Consider the following 10,424-nt stretch of genomic DNA (forward strand, 5'->3'; position numbering starts at 1 on the left):
TGCGCTGGATTTAACATTGCCTTTGTTTATGGAAGACTTTGTTTGAATGATCAGTTTTGGAATTGGCTTGGGTTTGGGATATAGTAAACCCTTAGATGCTTATAGTAATCCTTGAGCCAAGTTTAAATCAATCTGACTCAAGCTCGAGATACTGTGACTCTTGATTCCGGGTCGAGTGAGAATGGAGTCTCGTATAATACATTTTTGGCCCTTAAGCCTTTCGAGGTTGGCCCTTAGGCTCTTATATATCGGCCCTTAAGCCCTTATATATCGGCCCTTGGGCTCTTATATATCGGCCCTTAGGCTCTTAAAGTTGGCCCTTGGGCTCTTAGAATGGCTATATAATTTTTCCCTCATTTCGCCTTAAATGACTTAGTGAATTTTAATTATGCCTTAGCATGTGTTTTTTGTACCCGTAGGATTTTCAAAGGTTCGACATATCGGAGCCTTATTGATAATTTGTCTGTGTAAACATAATCGAAAACCTCTTAAGGTATTTCCAAAGATTGATGTTATCGAAGCCTTTGGATATTTTGAGGGCTGAATTTATCGAAGACATTTATATTTTGCTTTGCTGAGGGTAGCCTAATTTAACTAGTTTTTACAAAGTGTTTGAAGGCCTTTAATTTATAGCGAAAGTCGGACATCTCCGAGCCGTATTATCTGGTCGTAGCCTTTATATGACCGTAGTCTTTAGTATGGTCGTAGCCTTCGTGTGTGTCACTTGGACTTGTTTTCCGATAACTTTTCGAACTTATTCGAGAAGTTAGTCCCTGAGAATATTGGCCTTGGCCTTTGTTTCGAGGGGATACCTTTTTGAGGTCTTATTAATACGAATTTTCGATGACAGTCCCCGAGTATTCGGGGTGTTTCTATGCTTTGGCTCTTAAGTCATTCCCGTAGGATGTAGAGTTCGTGTAGCGGTAGACTTCTTTAAAACACCAAATGCTTTTAACAGAATTAGCACATGTGTACATGCTTTGTTGTCAGGTCTTGACTTCTATATGGACATGGTTCATCTAACTGTTTGGCCCATTACAAAGTTTTCCTATCGAGGTTCTCTTAGGCATGAAGTATTTTCCTTGAAAATATGACCTCCGAGGGTGATGTCCGCCAGTATTTGGGGTTGATTGAAAAGAAACCCTGGATATTGTTGAGTGTTTCTTAGGCAGCGGATAGTTGTTTCCTCATTAAAAATCTTACCGGTAAAACCCATTTGGGACAAAATTTGAGTCAAGGGAAAAAGAGTGCAACACATGCTTTAAAACATATGGCCTTCGTGTAATAAGGGGTGTCTTCGAGATCGCGAGCCTTTGAAAGCTTCTATCATGCCGAGCTTGTAAGATCCTTTACCAACGACTCTGAGGTCTTGCTATCCGTGATTATGGTATCTTCGAGACCTTGACCTGGTCGGGGATGATTCTAATGCCTCGATTTGACATTATGAAGCCGAGAAACTCAATCGTGCTAACTTCGAAGGCACGTTTCTCTAGGTTGAGTTTCATGTCGCATCACCCCGAGACGTTGACTATTTCTTGCAAATGAATTAAAATGGTCCTCTTCACATAGGGACCTAACCAGTCATATCATCAATATAGGCTTTCATTATTTTACCTGTTTGTTCTTTGTACATCATGTTGACTGGATCATCATCCTTTTTGTTTTACAGGTTTAAACTTGGGACTATTACTCAGTCTATGTGTGGTGATTTAAGGTTAATCCCTGTCATATCTGAACGGGGCCAAGCAATGCAATCCATATTATCAATAATAAACTAAATGAGTTTTTTCCTGAGTTCGAGGGTTAACCCCGTTCTCTGGTGTACCTTTCTTTGAGCGGTTGACTCGGTAGCATCGGGCTTCTCGGTGACAACGAATGTTCAAGGAGCCAGGGAGTTCCCTTCTTCACCTTCAGTCACATGTTTATCCTGCTTCCGTCTAGACTTGGAGCTGTGATTGCTACTTAGCCACCTATTTATTTTTGGGGCTCGACTTCTCTGAGGTCAAGGGTTCTGACATCGGCACCACTTCCTCGATTGCAAACACCTCTTTTGCAGTATGTTGTTCTCTGTGGACTATTTTCACTCCTTCCTTTGTCTGTAACTTCATCATGTGATGGAGGGATGACGGCACTGCCCTCATATTGTGTATCCATGGCTTTCCAAGGAGTGCGTTATACCTCATGTCACCTTCGATGACATGGAACCCGGTGTCTTGTATGGTCCCAGCTACGTTTACTGGCAAAATAATTTCTCCCTTTGTTGTTTCACTTGCCATGTTGAAACCATTCAGCGCCCGGGTTGCAGGTACAATCTGATTTTGCATGCCGAGTTGTTTCACGACCATCGATCTAATTATGTTCGTAGAGCTACCTGGATCCACTAAAACATGTTTAACATAAACTTTATTTAAAAGGATAGCGATTACCAGGGCATCATTGTGAGGCTGGGATACGTCCTATGCTTCCTCATCACAGAACTATATGGCGTCTTCGGGCATATAGCTCCGAGTCCATTTCTCTTTTGTGATGGATACTTTGGTACGTTTGAATATAGGTCCCTGTGGGATGTCGACTCCACCAATGATCATGTGAATGACATGTTGTGGTTCTTCAGGTTCATTCTTCTTGTTTGCATCTCATTCTCGGAAATAGTTCTTGGCCAGATCATTGAGAAATTCACGAAGATGCCCTTCGTTGATCAATCGAGCTACCTCCTCCCTAAGTTGCCTGCAATCCTCGGTCATATGCTCGTAAGTACCATGATACTTACACATTAAGTTGGGATTCCTCTGAGAAGAATTGGTCTGTATAGGCTTGGGCCATCTAGTATATCTAATTTTGCCGATGGCTGAGATGATACCCGAGGCATCGACACTAAAGTTGTATTCTGACAATTTGGGTGCCTCCACCGGTCTCGAATGCCTGTCAAACCTGGTTTTTCTCATGAGTCCCTGGGAACTTTGGCCCCGATCTGCTCTTGGATCGTTCCGAGGTATGTTACATCTTGAAATGTTCCTTCGATCTTCGACATAAGGTTGATACCTTTCCCTTTTTGACCTTGGTTCCCTGTCTGCTTTTCCTGGATCCTTTGCTAATGACCTATTAGAATAAACAAAGCTCGAGGGGGCTCCCAATTGGTCATCCTCGACACTAATTTTCGATTAATACCTATTATGCACATCCTCCCAAGTCACAGCGGGGTACTCGATCAAGTTCTGCTTCAGCTGCTTTGAAGCAATAGAGCTTCGTTCATTTAGCCCCTGTGTGAAGGCCTGTACGGCCCAGTCATCGGAGACTTGTGGTAACTCCATTCGTTCTGACTAGAAGCGGGACACAAACTCCTTCAACATCTCATTCTCTCTTTGCTTTATTTTGAACACATCAGACTTCCTTGTTGTGACTTTTATAGCACCGGCATGTGCCTTTACAAATGAGTCTGCTAGCATGGCAAATGAATTAATGGCCTTCGGGGGTAAGTTATGGTACCAAATCATGGCTCTTTTAGACAGAGTTTCCCCAAACGTTTTTACTAAAACAGACACAATCTCATCGTCTTTCAAATCATTGCCTTTTATGCCACAAGCATATGTGGTGATGTGCTCGTTGGGATCAGTGGTTCCATTGAATTTCGGTATATCGGGCATGCAAAACTTCTTGGGAATGGGCATCGGAGCCGCACTTGGGGGAAAGGTTTTTGCACGAACTTCTTCGAGTCTAGTCCTTTCAAAATCGGAGGTGCTCCCAGTATCTGGTCGACCCTTGAATTGTATGTTTCCACCGTTTTGTCATTTTCTTGAATTTTCTTTTCTCTGGACTTGATATTTTTGGTTAGTTCTTTGAGCATTTTCATAATTGTGGGGTCAGTCCTCGAGCCACTTTCATCGAGCCTCTCTAGCTCTGGTTCAACACGCTGTGAGTTCACTAGTTCGGTTGTGTTTGGAGTTCTATTCTGACTCTGAAGTTGAGCGGTGGCGACTTGCTAGGCTTGCAACATTTCGATAATCACCTGGAGGATGACTCCTCCCTCTTCCATTCCTTGTGTTCTTTGGCCGTCAGGCCGAGCTTCCCTATGTGCATTCCGTACGGGGTCTGTGTCTGCATCCGTGTTTAGAGTGTTATGCGAACTGATATCAACTGGCTCCACATTCGGCACTCCCTCAGGGTTTATGGGTGGTACATCGACCCCTATACTATTTTTTTCTCCTAGACCTTCGTCCTCGTGAATAGGTGCATTCTGTGTGCTAGACATGATTAAGCCTGAAATCAAAGAATCTTTGGCAAGAAAAAGCGTGAAGAATAACGTGTGTTATCAGAAATCTAGCACTAAAATAATCACTATTATCTTTAGCCCCACGGTGGGTGCCAAACTGTTTATCTCGAAAAATGGGAGTAACAATTAAATATGATTTGTTGTTTGAAAGATATGTGATTTATTCTAATACTAGTGAATATACAAATAATATTATGTCTAAGTAAGAAGAATTGATGAACCAAACCAGTATTGCTAGAGCAATAAGGACCTCGAGCTCGATTTTCTTGGGGGCCTCGAGGTGAGCTAAGATCAATGAAATATGAATAGTAAAGTAAAAGTAATAAAGCTGAAGAACACTTGGTGAGCACGGTAAACAAGAAAAGCATAGTAGAATATTCTATTGCAGTGAATAATGTGAGATGATGCTTGTTGCATAGGATATAGAGCCATATCTTTGCTTCAGCGGTGAAGTCGATCGATTTCAAACCCCTTCTCTTGTTGGCCCATTTTTCTCTCATGCTTGCGGGATAGAGCTTAGACACAAGCCATTCTGTGTTGTTGCAATGATCTCTTTCTAGCACTGGATTGAGTGGGTGGTTAGGAATCCCAAGTGTGTCATTGATTTGCTCAATCTCAAACCTTACTGTCGTACCCCTTATTGTAGGTTGTGAGTCGGCGAAGTTTGTACGCTTAAGATTGGCATAAAATTCACGTACCCACTCCTCATTGACTTTGCACGGAGTAGGAATAAAGCATGACCATCCAGAGGTTTGTAGCCGGCCATAGAATTCTGGGAGTAGCTCGGCCAATTTCTCCTCAGCGATCCCTTTTTCTAGCACTATCTTTTTGGTGATGAGGTTATCATAATATCTGCGGTGATAATCAGCCGACATGAAGGGTGAGTTATCAAATGGTCCATCAGCCTCCTCCTCAATTTCATGATGTGGCTGAGCATTTTCGTTCATGTTTGGGTCCATTTTAGCTCAAAGTACCTTCACAAAATCAAAACAATGTTAGTCGGGCAATAGAATCATGTTAAGCAATTTAAAATAATGCAATTAGGCCAAAGAATCAAGTTGAACGGACCCGAGAAGCTTCAGTTGCAAAGCTACTGTAATTGCATAATCTGCCCAATTTCTGCACCTACGAAAAGACCATCGCAGGTGTGGTCCCGCATCTGCGAGTTTCACTCCGCTTCTGCGGTTTTGCTCAATCATGCCAAAAATCACACATGCGGAATAGTCAACGCAGGTGCGAGGCCGCATCTGCGGCACCTTTACCGCTTCTGCGATTTTCGCCCAAGGGTTCTAACACCCAGAATTCTTCAACTTTTTCAATTCTTAAACCTGATTTTGGCACCTAATTTATACTCAAGACTTCTAAATTGGTGCAATACAAGGACCAATGGCTCTATTAAAACTAATTTTGTGGTACTTAGCATATACCTTTCTTTTGGACAATTTATCAAACACATTGCATATAGTTAGAGTTTATGCTATTTTCACACGAATTTGGTTCTTAGATTTCCCAACAATTTGTTCTTCTTCATTAGCAGCATACACAAACCTACTCTCAACCAATTTTCCTCACTTCCTAAAACTAATAACAATTAAACAGAAAATAGAAAGAGAAAGAAAATAGAGTTGTAGAAAAATGAGCTTACACAATTGAAGAAGAAGAAGAAGAAAAAGAAACGGGAAGCAAAAGAGAGGAGTAGATGAGAGACAAGTTAACTGTGTGGTCTTGTGCTTAAGAAATTTGAGTGAGATTAGTTGTGTGAGGAAAAGTAGTGTGAGAGAGAAGAGGGAATTTTGGGTTTTGGGGGAAAAAAGTTCAGCACATACCTGATGAAATGAGGGTTCAACTAATTAATGTTTCCCAATTTTCTGCACCTCCGGTTCATTTTACGCTTCTATGCAGTCGCTTCTGCATTAAAGGGACCACATCTGCGGCTAGAAAACGGCTTTTGCGGTAGCGCACCTGCATGAATTTTCTGCAGGTGCGGTTACAACAGGTTCCAGTGACCAATTCTGGCCAGCTACTGTTTGGTGTCATTCCAACATCCCAAACTCTTTAATTCAACTCCAAAAAATCTGAAACTTGGCAGATTAGTCCAAAATAATATTTTAAGCTATTGTACAAAAGAAAATTTCAAAAAATGACTAGAAATTTTGAAAACTATGGGTAGCCTCCCACCAAGCGCCGCATTTAACATTGTGATATGATGCAAATCAACTTTACCACTTTTCTAGCCACTTGGACGATATGAATTGGGCACCCAACTTGGAATCAAGCTTGTGACCACGAGCGGTGGGGGATGGTAAGTAGATGATCAAGCCAAGCATCAATTTCTTCATTTTGCACTTCTTGGCTTTCATGTGAGGAATGTTATTTTTCCTTCTTGTTCCCTCAAATTGTAAAATGTATGGCATTTGTCTTTCCTCCTCGCAATTCCTCATTGACTCGTGTAGTTCAATTCCTATATCACCACACAATTTCAATGTTGAAAAATGCTTGGAATGTAATATCAAACCTCCAAATTACAATTCTTCCCGGATTTTGACATCCTCCTCCCCCCCTCTCCCCGATTAGATTCAATCTCAACCATATTTTCATGCACACCGGTTGACTCTACTTTCATATTTTTCTTGGCATCACTAACACTCATGGAGTCGGTTGGCAGATGTTCAATTCTTGATTCCTCAAAGTAGAGCTCACTTTCTTCCTCGTAGTCGAACTCTTCTTGACTTCTTTCCACACTCTCAAGTTGGTGGGCATAGTGAACCTCAACCAATATTTTCATTTGACTTTCCAAAGTGCGGATATTATCATCATTTTGAGTCAAGACTTGCTTCAAGTCCTCGAGTGCAAAGTTGTGCTTCTCCACATTTTCAAGAACGGCCTCCAACATGAGCATCATCTTCTCATTTTTAGCATTTGAGAGTTCTTCTTAGTTTTGATCAAGTGCCAAAGAAGGATTTTCAGCTTCAACCTCCAAAGAAGATTCTTGGCTATCATTAACTTCCAAGGCTTTTTGGACCTCTAAAGCTTCAAGCATTTCTTTTATTTGCAAGTACAACCTTTCAAGTGCTAAGTCATTTTGGAGACTATTTTCCAAAAGCTCCTCCAAGGCACTTTGTTCTTTGTTTCCTCCTTCAATTAGGTATTCTAACATGAGCTTGAACTCTCCATTTTGACCATGCTCAACTTTTCCATTTCCATAGCCCTATCATTTTCATCACAAAAAGTAGAATCATCATAGCAGGGGCTTGGGGAAGGGAAGAACAAATAAGCACAATACTCCCAATGACCATTTTGACGACCACACTTATCACAAATACTCCACTCATGGGTTTGAGATTGTGCGCACAATCCATCTCCAGGAGAATTTAAATAATTTTGCCACAAGTGTGGTCCTCCACAATAAGGACATGGGTCATCAAAGTATGAACACCTACCATCCGACCCATTTTTATTATATGATGCCATTTTTTAAAACTAAAAAAATAAACAAGAAAAATAGACGAAAGTAAGAAAAATAATTATACAAATATTCACAAGTTTGGACCAAAGCACTTACGCTTATTTATCAAACAACCTAAATTACGCCAAATTGTTCCCCGACAACGGTGCCAATTTAGATGACGTCCAAATCAACTACTAAAAAGTAAATAGACACGGTCGCATGCAATATAATTTACCCAACTATGAGTCGGGGTCGAATCCCACAGAGAACGATATATAGGGGATTAGGAATGTAAGAGAATTATCACTTGTTATGCAATGCCAAACACTTAGAATTGTTTCTAGAAAATATTTATACCTAAATGTGGAAATGTAAACTAACTTAGAAAGCAAGTAAAATAATCATTGGCTACAAGTATGGATGCATTAGGAATTACACACAAGTAACGATCCAATGTATTTTATGATTTTATAAATATGAGCAAGTTTATGTTAATTAGCCACAGATAATAATTCTATATTAGCTTCTTCCAAAGACTAACAAGACTTCCCAATTGAATTATCCCTAAATCAATTATGAGATTAAGCACACCCGGATATGGCTACAAGTAGTTCAATTTTATCCCTAGGTAGAATCTATAAAATGAGGGTTAAAACCTCAAGTTCTTGTTAATTAATCTTTTCCAAAACCCAAATAATCTTTCCCAAAATTAATTCGGAGTTAATGGGCGAATCCTAGGGTTAACTAATCTTTTTGGAAACATTAAGGAACAAAAATAATTAAAGAAACAATAACTCACTTCATAAAAAGATAAAAATCATTCAATACATAAGCACAACACAAGATATCTAATCCACATTTTAAACAAGAATATTTCCATAAACAAGATTCAAGTGTTGGATAAAATGCTACACACTTAGATATTCAATACAAAGCAAGGAAATGAAGAAATGAACATAAATGGGTAAGAAATTCTCAACCAAAAGCTTCAAATCTTCAAGACCAAAGTATGTGTGCAAACCCTGGCTCCCAAAACTTGTTCTCTCTAGTGTTTGAGACTGAAAATAAGCCAAAGATATGCCAAAAATTAGCTAGGTCGTGTATTTGTGGGTTTGGAAATGAGAAAATGTGAAATGTCATTGCAGTCCAGTTCTGATGCCCGTTGATCGCACCTGCGGAAGAATCCTCGCAGGTGTGGCTCCGCATAAGTGGATATCTTAATGCAGAAGCGGAAAATTTGAAGGAACTTCTGGTACCGTAGATGCGGGCTCTTAAGCACTAATGTGCAACCGTTTCTACGGTTCTCTACTCGCATATGCGATTTCTGGCAAAGTAGCTCAGCTCCGCAGATGCGCTCCATTTCTCGCAGATGCGGGGTCTCTTCTGTGACCACTCCTCCGCAGATGCGGAATCACAGAAGAGTTTTGCATTGTTTTCACCTTTTTTTTGCTCAATTCCACTTCAATTGAATTCAAATCACTTCATGGCATCATTTACCTAAAAATCTAACAATACACACCATAAACGACCTCATATTATAGTTAAAGGACATAAAAACTAAAGAAAAGAGACTAGAATGAGTGGTAAAATCACCACTCATCAATGCTTACAAAATGATTGGGGTCCCCTTTATATAGGAGGAGAAAACCCCAATATAGTACATTCCTAATTGTAATAAAGAATTCTATTAGTACAACTGTATAACAACCTAGTATGGACTTGTACTATTTCGTACAGATCTTATCCTATAATTTATGCCTTGACCCACGTGTCCTTGAGAAATTTTCGCTCTTTCTTGAGTGTCTTCGAGATTGTACTGCCCTCGATGTAGGTCGTGTCAGGCCTTCGATCTGCTTCCTCGAGTTATGTATCCTTCAGTCGTGTCCGACCCCTACTTCGAGTCGCCCGGACTCGAACTCATAGCCCAATTTAAGACTTCGAAATCGGGCTCCTTGATTTTGACCGTGTACATATTTCTTAAATTGAGCTAGCCATCTGTTTACGGGTTCGGCTGAACCCAGTAGCTTTTATGCAGATTCTGTATTTGTCTTGTGAAATTCATAAAATATGTACAATTTATTATTTTAGAACCTAGTAACTTAAAAGAACTAGAATTCCGAATCCATAAGCTTCAAATTCTGACTTCACTTCTGAGTATTCATATTGTGGTCTTGTGGAAATTTAAGTTGTTGAAACTTAAGTTTTAATGGCTTTTTACAATCTTAGAGGAATACAAAACCTATGCAGCAATAGAGGGAGCTTAAATTTCTTAAGAACAAAGATTACTGTATCAAAGCCGATCATTTCTTGTTCCCCAAATATATTTTCCTAATAAAACTCACCTATATTGGAGAAGGGGGGAAAAAGGAAGAGGCAAGTCGTACAATTAATACTACTCCTAGATGGGTAGATTTAACTTATGAACAAGAACACAATGTCAAGAAAATTTATACTATCTGTTTATAACTAGACATTTGCTAATCTTACAGGTTACCAAATTAGACTTGCTATAAACAATTATCTATTGTTTATAAGTCATTTTAATATGATAGTGTAAAAGTTTACTATTGAAATTGCACATAAGTTAAACTCTTATATAGGTGTCTACACTAGCTGATGTTAATGTAAATAAATATATTGTAATTGATCGCTTTACCAAACTATAATATAAACTTTTTGTCTTCCACGTACGTGCAGTCGTGCACC

This window comes from Nicotiana sylvestris, chromosome 3 (genome assembly GCF_000393655.2).
Source record: "Nicotiana sylvestris chromosome 3, ASM39365v2, whole genome shotgun sequence".
NCBI lineage: Eukaryota > Viridiplantae > Streptophyta > Magnoliopsida > Solanales > Solanaceae > Nicotiana > Nicotiana sylvestris.